General features: G+C 46.9%; 8 pseudogenes; all 8 read left to right on the plus strand.

Annotated features, from left to right (window-relative positions):
• Positions 1-660: 660 nt before the first annotated feature.
• LOC142463755 (U1 spliceosomal RNA) lies at positions 661-833 on the plus strand (annotated as a pseudogene).
• Positions 834-2,295: 1,462 nt separating this feature from the next.
• Positions 2,296-2,468, plus strand: LOC142463756 (U1 spliceosomal RNA; annotated as a pseudogene).
• A 1,501-nt stretch (positions 2,469-3,969) lies between these two features.
• On the plus strand, positions 3,970-4,142 carry LOC142463757 (U1 spliceosomal RNA; annotated as a pseudogene).
• A 1,458-nt stretch (positions 4,143-5,600) lies between these two features.
• On the plus strand, positions 5,601-5,773 carry LOC142463758 (U1 spliceosomal RNA; annotated as a pseudogene).
• Positions 5,774-7,287: 1,514 nt separating this feature from the next.
• On the plus strand, positions 7,288-7,460 carry LOC142463759 (U1 spliceosomal RNA; annotated as a pseudogene).
• Positions 7,461-8,934: 1,474 nt separating this feature from the next.
• On the plus strand, positions 8,935-9,107 carry LOC142463760 (U1 spliceosomal RNA; annotated as a pseudogene).
• Positions 9,108-10,597: 1,490 nt separating this feature from the next.
• Positions 10,598-10,770, plus strand: LOC142463761 (U1 spliceosomal RNA; annotated as a pseudogene).
• Positions 10,771-12,241: 1,471 nt separating this feature from the next.
• LOC142463762 (U1 spliceosomal RNA) lies at positions 12,242-12,414 on the plus strand (annotated as a pseudogene).
• Positions 12,415-13,641: the final 1,227 nt, after the last annotated feature.

Consider the following 13,641-nt stretch of genomic DNA (forward strand, 5'->3'; position numbering starts at 1 on the left):
CAATATCTATCTATCTATCTATCTATCTATCTATCTATCTCTATCCAGGGAGCAGCAGACAGTGTTAGCTTGCTTCTATATTTATGCAAATGCCATGTAAGCAGCCATGCTGGTAAGGGGCAAAGTGTCAAGTTTGCCAGCAGGACTGGGCATCTCTCCCTTTTTATGCTGCAGCAGCAGCAGCAGCAGCAGCAGAGAGAGTGCAAGCAGGTAGGGAAGATGTAGAAAGCCACCCCAGAAATATGGTGTCCCCCTGTCTGTCTGTCCCCCTGTCTGTCGGTCTCTCCGCCAGCTGGAATGACAGAGCTGAGCGGTGTTCAAAGTGATTGCTTCTTCCTTTTAAAACCAAGAAGTAGTACCTTGCGGCGAAGCTTGGCTTCTCTGGGTGCTTGTCGGATGGGCGGGGGAGGGGCTTTGCTTCTAGGGAGGGGATGTCTTCGATCTATGTTGTTTGACAAATATTCGCTGCTGCACAAATGTTTGCATGGAATGGCCTAAGCTGATCCTTGCTGCAGGTGCTGGCTCAGATACTAGGCCTCAGCTACTGTGGTGCTTGCTGCTGCCGCTGTAGCCGCTGCACCAATGACCAGGCTGCTCTCTCCACAAGGGTGACACTTGTCCTGGGACAGGGCTAGTTGCCCCCCAGCGCCATTCCAACTCATACTTACCTGGCAGGGGAGTACACTATACAGCCACGATCCTGCAGGTGGCTCTCCCAGGGCGAGGCTTGCTCATTGCACTTGGAGCTAGCTGACCTCTGCGATTTCCCCACATGCGGGAAACTCGACTGCACAATTTCTGGTAGTGGGGGACTGCGTGCGCGCTCTCCCCTGTTTTTCGACTGTTAGAAAAAACAGAAACAAAAATCAACAACAATAACAACAACCACCACCCACAGCACAGGTGTTTGTTCAGACAAGCTGCTATTGCCACTGCTTGGGCTTTGGGCCTGGTCAATAACTGTGGCATAAAAGGAGCAAACCAACTAGCCAGGTAGCAACATCTCAAACAGGGAGAAATGACAATTAGGCACCTGCGCAGACATTTAGGAATAAATTCAGGTGGATTGGGAAATACGGAAACACATATAATTCATGAAAAAAAACATTCTAAACAAAAAGGGCCAAGAACTGTAGAATATGAGTCGCTGCAGCAGCAGCAGCAGCAGCAGCAGCAGCAGTAAAAATGTATCCCTCTCTTTCCAATGTCCACCTCTCTGGCTGATTGTTTTCTTTTCTTTTTTTGGTTTGAGATACGAATCTCTCTATTATTATACTGAGATAAGTGCAATACACAATGTATAGGTGATTTCAAAGTCACAATTGTATGTTTGATGCCTTTTGAAATATTGTATAAAGCAGCACATTTACAAACAAATCTGGATTCATTTTTTTTTTTTAAATGGCCGTTCCTTGCAGGATATGGGGTTTTTATTTCACCCCCTCCCCGCCCTAGTTCTACATGGTATGTCTGGGTCTCTGTAGCCAGACCACCCCATGTGATGATATCACAAAGGGAGTATACAGTACGTTCTAGAGTTTCTAGGCTCCAAAGTAACAAAGAGCAGCATTTAAAACCAACAGATTGCAAACTATCTGCTGAGCAGTGCAAAAACAATATCTATCTATCTATCTATCTATCTATCTATCTATCTATCTATCTATCTCTATCCAGGGAGCAGCAGACAGTGTTAGCTTGCTTCTATATTTATGCAAATGCCATGTAAGCAGCCATGCTGGTAAGGGGCAAAGTGTCAAGTTTGCCAGCAGGACTGGGCATCTCTCCCTTTTTATGCTGCAGCAGCAGCAGCAGCAGCAGCAGCAGCAGCAGAGAGAGTGCAAGCAGGTAGGGAAGATGTAGAAAGCCACCCCAGAAATATGGTGTCCCCCTGTCTGTCTGTCCCCCTGTCTGTCGGTCTCTCCGCCAGCTGGAATGACAGAGCTGAGCGGTGTTCAAAGTGATTGCTTCTTCCTTTTAAAACCAAGAAGTAGTACCTTGCGGCGAAGCTTGGCTTCTCTGGGTGCTTGTCGGATGGGCGGGGGAGGGGCTTTGCTTCTAGGGAGGGGATGTCTTCGATCTATGTTGTTTGACAAATATTCGCTGCTGCACAAATGTTTGCATGGAATGGCCTAAGCTGATCCTTGCTGCAGGTGCTGGCTCAGATACTAGGCCTCAGCTACTGTGGTGCTTGCTGCTGCCGCTGTAGCCGCTGCACCAATGACCAGGCTGCTCTCTCCACAAGGGTGACACTTGTCCTGGGACAGGGCTAGTTGCCCCCCAGCGCCATTCCAACTCATACTTACCTGGCAGGGGAGTACACTATACAGCCACGATCCTGCAGGTGGCTCTCCCAGGGCGAGGCTTGCTCATTGCACTTGGAGCTAGCTGACCTCTGCGATTTCCCCACATGCGGGAAACTCGACTGCACAATTTCTGGTAGTGGGGGACTGCGTGCGCGCTCTCCCCTGTTTTTCGACTGTTAGAAAAAACAGAAACAAAAATCAACAACAATAACAACAACCACCACCCACAGCACAGGTGTTTGTTCAGACAAGCTGCTATTGCCACTGCTTGGGCTTTGGGCCTGGTCAATAACTGTGGCATAAAAGGAGCAAACCAACTAGCCAGGTAGCAACATCTCAAACAGGGAGAAATGACAATTAGGCACCTGCGCAGACATTTAGGAATAAATTCAGGTGGATTGGGAAATACGGAAACACATATAATTCATGAAAAAAAACATTCTAAACAAAAAGGGCCAAGAACTGTAGAATATGAGTCGCAGCAGCAGCAGCAGCAGCAGCAGCAGCAGCAGCAGCAGCAGCAGCAGCAGCAGCAGCAGCAGCAGCAGCAGCAGCAGTAAAAATGTATCCCTCTCTTTCCAATGTCCACCTCTCTGGCTGATTGTTTTCTTTTCTTTTTTTGGTTTGAGATACGAATCTCTCTATTATTATACTGAGATAAGTGCAATACACAATGTATAGGTGATTTCAAAGTCACAATTGTATGTTTGATGCCTTTTGAAATATTGTATAAAGCAGCACATTTACAAACAAATCTGGATTCATTTTTTTTTTTAAATGGCCGTTCCTTGCAGGATATGGGGTTTTTATTTCACCCCCTCCCCGCCCTAGTTCTACATGGTATGTCTGGGTCTCTGTAGCCAGACCACCCCATGTGATGATATCACAAAGGGAGTATACAGTACGTTCTAGAGTTTCTAGGCTCCAAAGTAACAAAGAGCAGCATTTAAAACCAACAGATTGCAAACTATCTGCTGAGCAGTGCAAAAACAATATCTATCTATCTATCTATCTATCTATCTATCTATCTATCTATCTATCTATCTCTATCCAGGGAGCAGCAGACAGTGTTAGCTTGCTTCTATATTTATGCAAATGCCATGTAAGCAGCCATGCTGGTAAGGGGCAAAGTGTCAAGTTTGCCAGCAGGACTGGGCATCTCTCCCTTTTTATGCTGCAGCAGCAGCAGCAGCAGCAGCAGAGAGAGTGCAAGCAGGTAGGGAAGATGTAGAAAGCCACCCCAGAAATATGGTGTCCCCCTGTCTGTCTGTCCCCCTGTCTGTCGGTCTCTCCGCCAGCTGGAATGACAGAGCTGAGCGGTGTTCAAAGTGATTGCTTCTTCCTTTTAAAACCAAGAAGTAGTACCTTGCGGCGAAGCTTGGCTTCTCTGGGTGCTTGTCGGATGGGCGGGGGAGGGGCTTTGCTTCTAGGGAGGGGATGTCTTCGATCTATGTTGTTTGACAAATATTCGCTGCTGCACAAATGTTTGCATGGAATGGCCTAAGCTGATCCTTGCTGCAGGTGCTGGCTCAGATACTAGGCCTCAGCTACTGTGGTGCTTGCTGCTGCCGCTGTAGCCGCTGCACCAATGACCAGGCTGCTCTCTCCACAAGGGTGACACTTGTCCTGGGACAGGGCTAGTTGCCCCCCAGCGCCATTCCAACTCATACTTACCTGGCAGGGGAGTACACTATACAGCCACGATCCTGCAGGTGGCTCTCCCAGGGCGAGGCTTGCTCATTGCACTTGGAGCTAGCTGACCTCTGCGATTTCCCCACATGCGGGAAACTCGACTGCACAATTTCTGGTAGTGGGGGACTGCGTGCGCGCTCTCCCCTGTTTTTCGACTGTTAGAAAAAACAGAAACAAAAATCAACAACAATAACAACAACCACCACCCACAGCACAGGTGTTTGTTCAGACAAGCTGCTATTGCCACTGCTTGGGCTTTGGGCCTGGTCAATAACTGTGGCATAAAAGGAGCAAACCAACTAGCCAGGTAGCAACATCTCAAACAGGGAGAAATGACAATTAGGCACCTGCGCAGACATTTAGGAATAAATTCAGGTGGATTGGGAAATACGGAAACACATATAATTCATGAAAAAAAACATTCTAAACAAAAAGGGCCAAGAACTGTAGAATATGAGTCGCTGCAGCAGCAGCAGCAGCAGCAGCAGCAGCAGTAAAAATGTATCCCTCTCTTTCCAATGTCCACCTCTCTGGCTGATTGTTTTCTTTTCTTTTTTTGGTTTGAGATACGAATCTCTCTATTATTATACTGAGATAAGTGCAATACACAATGTATAGGTGATTTCAAAGTCACAATTGTATGTTTGATGCCTTTTGAAATATTGTATAAAGCAGCACATTTACAAACAAATCTGGATTCATTTTTTTTTTTTAAATGGCCGTTCCTTGCAGGATATGGGGTTTTTATTTCACCCCCTCCCCGCCCTAGTTCTACATGGTATGTCTGGGTCTCTGTAGCCAGACCACCCCATGTGATGATATCACAAAGGGAGTATACAGTACGTTCTAGAGTTTCTAGGCTCCAAAGTAACAAAGAGCAGCATTTAAAACCAACAGATTGCAAACTATCTGCTGAGCAGTGCAAAAACAATATCTATCTATCTATCTATCTATCTATCTATCTATCTATCTATCTCTATCCAGGGAGCAGCAGACAGTGTTAGCTTGCTTCTATATTTATGCAAATGCCATGTAAGCAGCCATGCTGGTAAGGGGCAAAGTGTCAAGTTTGCCAGCAGGACTGGGCATCTCTCCCTTTTTATGCTGCAGCAGCAGCAGCAGCAGCAGCAGCAGCAGCAGAGAGAGTGCAAGCAGGTAGGGAAGATGTAGAAAGCCACCCCAGAAATATGGTGTCCCCCTGTCTGTCTGTCCCCCTGTCTGTCGGTCTCTCCGCCAGCTGGAATGACAGAGCTGAGCGGTGTTCAAAGTGATTGCTTCTTCCTTTTAAAACCAAGAAGTAGTACCTTGCGGCGAAGCTTGGCTTCTCTGGGTGCTTGTCGGATGGGCGGGGGAGGGGCTTTGCTTCTAGGGAGGGGATGTCTTCGATCTATGTTGTTTGACAAATATTCGCTGCTGCACAAATGTTTGCATGGAATGGCCTAAGCTGATCCTTGCTGCAGGTGCTGGCTCAGATACTAGGCCTCAGCTACTGTGGTGCTTGCTGCTGCCGCTGTAGCCGCTGCACCAATGACCAGGCTGCTCTCTCCACAAGGGTGACACTTGTCCTGGGACAGGGCTAGTTGCCCCCCAGCGCCATTCCAACTCATACTTACCTGGCAGGGGAGTACACTATACAGCCACGATCCTGCAGGTGGCTCTCCCAGGGCGAGGCTTGCTCATTGCACTTGGAGCTAGCTGACCTCTGCGATTTCCCCACATGCGGGAAACTCGACTGCACAATTTCTGGTAGTGGGGGACTGCGTGCGCGCTCTCCCCTGTTTTTCGACTGTTAGAAAAAACAGAAACAAAAATCAACAACAATAACAACAACCACCACCCACAGCACAGGTGTTTGTTCAGACAAGCTGCTATTGCCACTGCTTGGGCTTTGGGCCTGGTCAATAACTGTGGCATAAAAGGAGCAAACCAACTAGCCAGGTAGCAACATCTCAAACAGGGAGAAATGACAATTAGGCACCTGCGCAGACATTTAGGAATAAATTCAGGTGGATTGGGAAATACGGAAACACATATAATTCATGAAAAAAAACATTCTAAACAAAAAGGGCCAAGAACTGTAGAATATGAGTCGCAGCAGCAGCAGCAGCAGCAGCAGCAGCAGCAGCAGCAGCAGCAGCAGCAGCAGCAGCAGCAGTAAAAATGTATCCCTCTCTTTCCAATGTCCACCTCTCTGGCTGATTGTTTTCTTTTCTTTTTTTGGTTTGAGATACGAATCTCTCTATTATTATACTGAGATAAGTGCAATACACAATGTATAGGTGATTTCAAAGTCACAATTGTATGTTTGATGCCTTTTGAAATATTGTATAAAGCAGCACATTTACAAACAAATCTGGATTCATTTTTTTTTTTAAATGGCCGTTCCTTGCAGGATATGGGGTTTTTATTTCACCCCCTCCCCGCCCTAGTTCTACATGGTATGTCTGGGTCTCTGTAGCCAGACCACCCCATGTGATGATATCACAAAGGGAGTATACAGTACGTTCTAGAGTTTCTAGGCTCCAAAGTAACAAAGAGCAGCATTTAAAACCAACAGATTGCAAACTATCTGCTGAGCAGTGCAAAAACAATATCTATCTATCTATCTATCTATCTATCTATCTATCTATCTATCTATCTATCTATCTATCTATCTATCTATCTATCTATCTCTATCCAGGGAGCAGCAGACAGTGTTAGCTTGCTTCTATATTTATGCAAATGCCATGTAAGCAGCCATGCTGGTAAGGGGCAAAGTGTCAAGTTTGCCAGCAGGACTGGGCATCTCTCCCTTTTTATGCTGCAGCAGCAGCAGCAGCAGCAGCAGAGAGAGTGCAAGCAGGTAGGGAAGATGTAGAAAGCCACCCCAGAAATATGGTGTCCCCCTGTCTGTCTGTCCCCCTGTCTGTCGGTCTCTCCGCCAGCTGGAATGACAGAGCTGAGCGGTGTTCAAAGTGATTGCTTCTTCCTTTTAAAACCAAGAAGTAGTACCTTGCGGCGAAGCTTGGCTTCTCTGGGTGCTTGTCGGATGGGCGGGGGAGGGGCTTTGCTTCTAGGGAGGGGATGTCTTCGATCTATGTTGTTTGACAAATATTCGCTGCTGCACAAATGTTTGCATGGAATGGCCTAAGCTGATCCTTGCTGCAGGTGCTGGCTCAGATACTAGGCCTCAGCTACTGTGGTGCTTGCTGCTGCCGCTGTAGCCGCTGCACCAATGACCAGGCTGCTCTCTCCACAAGGGTGACACTTGTCCTGGGACAGGGCTAGTTGCCCCCCAGCGCCATTCCAACTCATACTTACCTGGCAGGGGAGTACACTATACAGCCACGATCCTGCAGGTGGCTCTCCCAGGGCGAGGCTTGCTCATTGCACTTGGAGCTAGCTGACCTCTGCGATTTCCCCACATGCGGGAAACTCGACTGCACAATTTCTGGTAGTGGGGGACTGCGTGCGCGCTCTCCCCTGTTTTTCGACTGTTAGAAAAAACAGAAACAAAAATCAACAACAATAACAACAACCACCACCCACAGCACAGGTGTTTGTTCAGACAAGCTGCTATTGCCACTGCTTGGGCTTTGGGCCTGGTCAATAACTGTGGCATAAAAGGAGCAAACCAACTAGCCAGGTAGCAACATCTCAAACAGGGAGAAATGACAATTAGGCACCTGCGCAGACATTTAGGAATAAATTCAGGTGGATTGGGAAATACGGAAACACATATAATTCATGAAAAAAAACATTCTAAACAAAAAGGGCCAAGAACTGTAGAATATGAGTCGCTGCAGCAGCAGCAGCAGCAGCAGCAGCAGCAGTAAAAATGTATCCCTCTCTTTCCAATGTCCACCTCTCTGGCTGATTGTTTTCTTTTCTTTTTTTGGTTTGAGATACGAATCTCTCTATTATTATACTGAGATAAGTGCAATACACAATGTATAGGTGATTTCAAAGTCACAATTGTATGTTTGATGCCTTTTGAAATATTGTATAAAGCAGCACATTTACAAACAAATCTGGATTCATTTTTTTTTTTTAAATGGCCGTTCCTTGCAGGATATGGGGTTTTTATTTCACCCCCTCCCCGCCCTAGTTCTACATGGTATGTCTGGGTCTCTGTAGCCAGACCACCCCATGTGATGATATCACAAAGGGAGTATACAGTACGTTCTAGAGTTTCTAGGCTCCAAAGTAACAAAGAGCAGCATTTAAAACCAACAGATTGCAAACTATCTGCTGAGCAGTGCAAAAACAATATCTATCTATCTATCTATCTATCTATCTATCTATCTATCTATCTATCTATCTATCTATCTCTATCCAGGGAGCAGCAGACAGTGTTAGCTTGCTTCTATATTTATGCAAATGCCATGTAAGCAGCCATGCTGGTAAGGGGCAAAGTGTCAAGTTTGCCAGCAGGACTGGGCATCTCTCCCTTTTTATGCTGCAGCAGCAGCAGCAGCAGCAGCAGCAGCAGCAGAGAGAGTGCAAGCAGGTAGGGAAGATGTAGAAAGCCACCCCAGAAATATGGTGTCCCCCTGTCTGTCTGTCCCCCTGTCTGTCGGTCTCTCCGCCAGCTGGAATGACAGAGCTGAGCGGTGTTCAAAGTGATTGCTTCTTCCTTTTAAAACCAAGAAGTAGTACCTTGCGGCGAAGCTTGGCTTCTCTGGGTGCTTGTCGGATGGGCGGGGGAGGGGCTTTGCTTCTAGGGAGGGGATGTCTTCGATCTATGTTGTTTGACAAATATTCGCTGCTGCACAAATGTTTGCATGGAATGGCCTAAGCTGATCCTTGCTGCAGGTGCTGGCTCAGATACTAGGCCTCAGCTACTGTGGTGCTTGCTGCTGCCGCTGTAGCCGCTGCACCAATGACCAGGCTGCTCTCTCCACAAGGGTGACACTTGTCCTGGGACAGGGCTAGTTGCCCCCCAGCGCCATTCCAACTCATACTTACCTGGCAGGGGAGTACACTATACAGCCACGATCCTGCAGGTGGCTCTCCCAGGGCGAGGCTTGCTCATTGCACTTGGAGCTAGCTGACCTCTGCGATTTCCCCACATGCGGGAAACTCGACTGCACAATTTCTGGTAGTGGGGGACTGCGTGCGCGCTCTCCCCTGTTTTTCGACTGTTAGAAAAAACAGAAACAAAAATCAACAACAATAACAACAACCACCACCCACAGCACAGGTGTTTGTTCAGACAAGCTGCTATTGCCACTGCTTGGGCTTTGGGCCTGGTCAATAACTGTGGCATAAAAGGAGCAAACCAACTAGCCAGGTAGCAACATCTCAAACAGGGAGAAATGACAATTAGGCACCTGCGCAGACATTTAGGAATAAATTCAGGTGGATTGGGAAATACGGAAACACATATAATTCATGAAAAAAAACATTCTAAACAAAAAGGGCCAAGAACTGTAGAATATGAGTCGCAGCAGCAGCAGCAGCAGCAGCAGCAGCAGCAGCAGCAGCAGCAGCAGCAGCAGCAGCAGCAGTAAAAATGTATCCCTCTCTTTCCAATGTCCACCTCTCTGGCTGATTGTTTTCTTTTCTTTTTTTGGTTTGAGATACGAATCTCTCTATTATTATACTGAGATAAGTGCAATACACAATGTATAGGTGATTTCAAAGTCACAATTGTATGTTTGATGCCTTTTGAAATATTGTATAAAGCAGCACATTTACAAACAAATCTGGATTCATTTTTTTTTTTAAATGGCCGTTCCTTGCAGGATATGGGGTTTTTATTTCACCCCCTCCCCGCCCTAGTTCTACATGGTATGTCTGGGTCTCTGTAGCCAGACCACCCCATGTGATGATATCACAAAGGGAGTATACAGTACGTTCTAGAGTTTCTAGGCTCCAAAGTAACAAAGAGCAGCATTTAAAACCAACAGATTGCAAACTATCTGCTGAGCAGTGCAAAAACAATATCTATCTATCTATCTATCTATCTATCTATCTATCTATCTATCTATCTATCTATCTCTATCCAGGGAGCAGCAGACAGTGTTAGCTTGCTTCTATATTTATGCAAATGCCATGTAAGCAGCCATGCTGGTAAGGGGCAAAGTGTCAAGTTTGCCAGCAGGACTGGGCATCTCTCCCTTTTTATGCTGCAGCAGCAGCAGCAGCAGCAGCAGAGAGAGTGCAAGCAGGTAGGGAAGATGTAGAAAGCCACCCCAGAAATATGGTGTCCCCCTGTCTGTCTGTCCCCCTGTCTGTCGGTCTCTCCGCCAGCTGGAATGACAGAGCTGAGCGGTGTTCAAAGTGATTGCTTCTTCCTTTTAAAACCAAGAAGTAGTACCTTGCGGCGAAGCTTGGCTTCTCTGGGTGCTTGTCGGATGGGCGGGGGAGGGGCTTTGCTTCTAGGGAGGGGATGTCTTCGATCTATGTTGTTTGACAAATATTCGCTGCTGCACAAATGTTTGCATGGAATGGCCTAAGCTGATCCTTGCTGCAGGTGCTGGCTCAGATACTAGGCCTCAGCTACTGTGGTGCTTGCTGCTGCCGCTGTAGCCGCTGCACCAATGACCAGGCTGCTCTCTCCACAAGGGTGACACTTGTCCTGGGACAGGGCTAGTTGCCCCCCAGCGCCATTCCAACTCATACTTACCTGGCAGGGGAGTACACTATACAGCCACGATCCTGCAGGTGGCTCTCCCAGGGCGAGGCTTGCTCATTGCACTTGGAGCTAGCTGACCTCTGCGATTTCCCCACATGCGGGAAACTCGACTGCACAATTTCTGGTAGTGGGGGACTGCGTGCGCGCTCTCCCCTGTTTTTCGACTGTTAGAAAAAACAGAAACAAAAATCAACAACAATAACAACAACCACCACCCACAGCACAGGTGTTTGTTCAGACAAGCTGCTATTGCCACTGCTTGGGCTTTGGGCCTGGTCAATAACTGTGGCATAAAAGGAGCAAACCAACTAGCCAGGTAGCAACATCTCAAACAGGGAGAAATGACAATTAGGCACCTGCGCAGACATTTAGGAATAAATTCAGGTGGATGGGAAATACGGAAACACATATAATTCATGAAAAAAAACATTCTAAACAAAAAGGGCCAAGAACTGTAGAATATGAGTCGCTGCAGCAGCAGCAGCAGCAGCAGCAGCAGCAGCAGTAAAAATGTATCCCTCTCTTTCCAATGTCCACCTCTCTGGCTGATTGTTTTCTTTTCTTTTTTTGGTTTGAGATACGAATCTCTCTATTATTATACTGAGATAAGTGCAATACACAATGTATAGGTGATTTCAAAGTCACAATTGTATGTTTGATGCCTTTTGAAATATTGTATAAAGCAGCACATTTACAAACAAATCTGGATTCATTTTTTTTTTTTAAATGGCCGTTCCTTGCAGGATATGGGGTTTTTATTTCACCCCCTCCCCGCCCTAGTTCTACATGGTATGTCTGGGTCTCTGTAGCCAGACCACCCCATGTGATGATATCACAAAGGGAGTATACAGTACGTTCTAGAGTTTCTAGGCTCCAAAGTAACAAAGAGCAGCATTTAAAACCAACAGATTGCAAACTATCTGCTGAGCAGTGCAAAAACAATATCTATCTATCTATCTATCTATCTATCTATCTATCTATCTATCTATCTATCTCTATCCAGGGAGCAGCAGACAGTGTTAGCTTGCTTCTATATTTATGCAAATGCCATGTAAGCAGCCATGCTGGTAAGGGGCAAAGTGTCAAGTTTGCCAGCAGGACTGGGCATCTCTCCCTTTTTATGCTGCAGCAGCAGCAGCAGCAGCAGCAGCAGCAGCAGCAGAGAGAGTGCAAGCAGGTAGGGAAGATGTAGAAAGCCACCCCAGAAATATGGTGTCCCCCTGTCTGTCTGTCCCCCTGTCTGTCGGTCTCTCCGCCAGCTGGAATGACAGAGCTGAGCGGTGTTCAAAGTGATTGCTTCTTCCTTTTAAAACCAAGAAGTAGTACCTTGCGGCGAAGCTTGGCTTCTCTGGGTGCTTGTCGGATGGGCGGGGGAGGGGCTTTGCTTCTAGGGAGGGGATGTCTTCGATCTATGTTGTTTGACAAATATTCGCTGCTGCACAAATGTTTGCATGGAATGGCCTAAGCTGATCCTTGCTGCAGGTGCTGGCTCAGATACTAGGCCTCAGCTACTGTGGTGCTTGCTGCTGCCGCTGTAGCCGCTGCACCAATGACCAGGCTGCTCTCTCCACAAGGGTGACACTTGTCCTGGGACAGGGCTAGTTGCCCCCCAGCGCCATTCCAACTCATACTTACCTGGCAGGGGAGTACACTATACAGCCACGATCCTGCAGGTGGCTCTCCCAGGGCGAGGCTTGCTCATTGCACTTGGAGCTAGCTGACCTCTGCGATTTCCCCACATGCGGGAAACTCGACTGCACAATTTCTGGTAGTGGGGGACTGCGTGCGCGCTCTCCCCTGTTTTTCGACTGTTAGAAAAAACAGAAACAAAAATCAACAACAATAACAACAACCACCACCCACAGCACAGGTGTTTGTTCAGACAAGCTGCTATTGCCACTGCTTGGGCTTTGGGCCTGGTCAATAACTGTGGCATAAAAGGAGCAAACCAACTAGCCAGGTAGCAACATCTCAAACAGGGAGAAATGACAATTAGGCACCTGCGCAGACATTTAGGAATAAATTCAGGTGGATTGGGAAATACGGAAACACATATAATTCATGAAAAAAAACATTCTAAACAAAAAGGGCCAAGAACTGTAGAATATGAGTCGCAGCAGCAGCAGCAGCAGCAGCAGCAGCAGCAGCAGCAGCAGCAGCAGCAGCAGCAGCAGCAGTAAAAATGTATCCCTCTCTTTCCAATGTCCACCTCTCTGGCTGATTGTTTTCTTTTCTTTTTTTGGTTTGAGATACGAATCTCTCTATTATTATACTGAGATAAGTGCAATACACAATGTATAGGTGATTTCAAAGTCACAATTGTATGTTTGATGCCTTTTGAAATATTGTATAAAGCAGCACATTTACAAACAAATCTGGATTCATTTTTTTTTTAAATGGCCGTTCCTTGCAGGATATGGGGTTTTTATTTCACCCCCTCCCCGCCCTAGTTCTACATGGTATGTCTGGGTCTCTGTAGCCAGACCACCCCATGTGATGATATCACAAAGGGAGTATACAGTACGTTCTAGAGTTTCTAGGCTCCAAAGTAACAAAGAGCAGCATTTAAAACCAACAGATTGCAAACTATCTGCTGAGCAGTGCAAAAACAATATCTATCTATCTATCTATCTATCTATCTATCTATCTATCTATCTATCTATCTATCTCTATCCAGGGAGCAGCAGACAGTGTTAGCTTGCTTCTATATTTATGCAAATGCCATGTAAGCAGCCATGCTGGTAAGGGGCAAAGTGTCAAGTTTGCCAGCAGGACTGGGCATCTCTCCCTTTTTATGCTGCAGCAGCAGCAGCAGCAGCAGCAGAGAGAGTGCAAGCAGGTAGGGAAGATGTAGAAAGCCACCCCAGAAATATGGTGTCCCCCTGTCTGTCTGTCCCCCTGTCTGTCGGTCTCTCCGCCAGCTGGAATGACAGAGCTGAGCGGTGTTCAAAGTGATTGCTTCTTCCTTTTAAAACCAAGAAGTAGTACCTTGCGGCGAAGCTTGGCTTCTCTGGGTGCTTGTCGGAT

Source organism: Ascaphus truei, chromosome 11, assembly GCF_040206685.1.
Source record: "Ascaphus truei isolate aAscTru1 chromosome 11, aAscTru1.hap1, whole genome shotgun sequence".
Classification (NCBI taxonomy): Eukaryota; Metazoa; Chordata; class Amphibia; order Anura; family Ascaphidae; genus Ascaphus; species Ascaphus truei.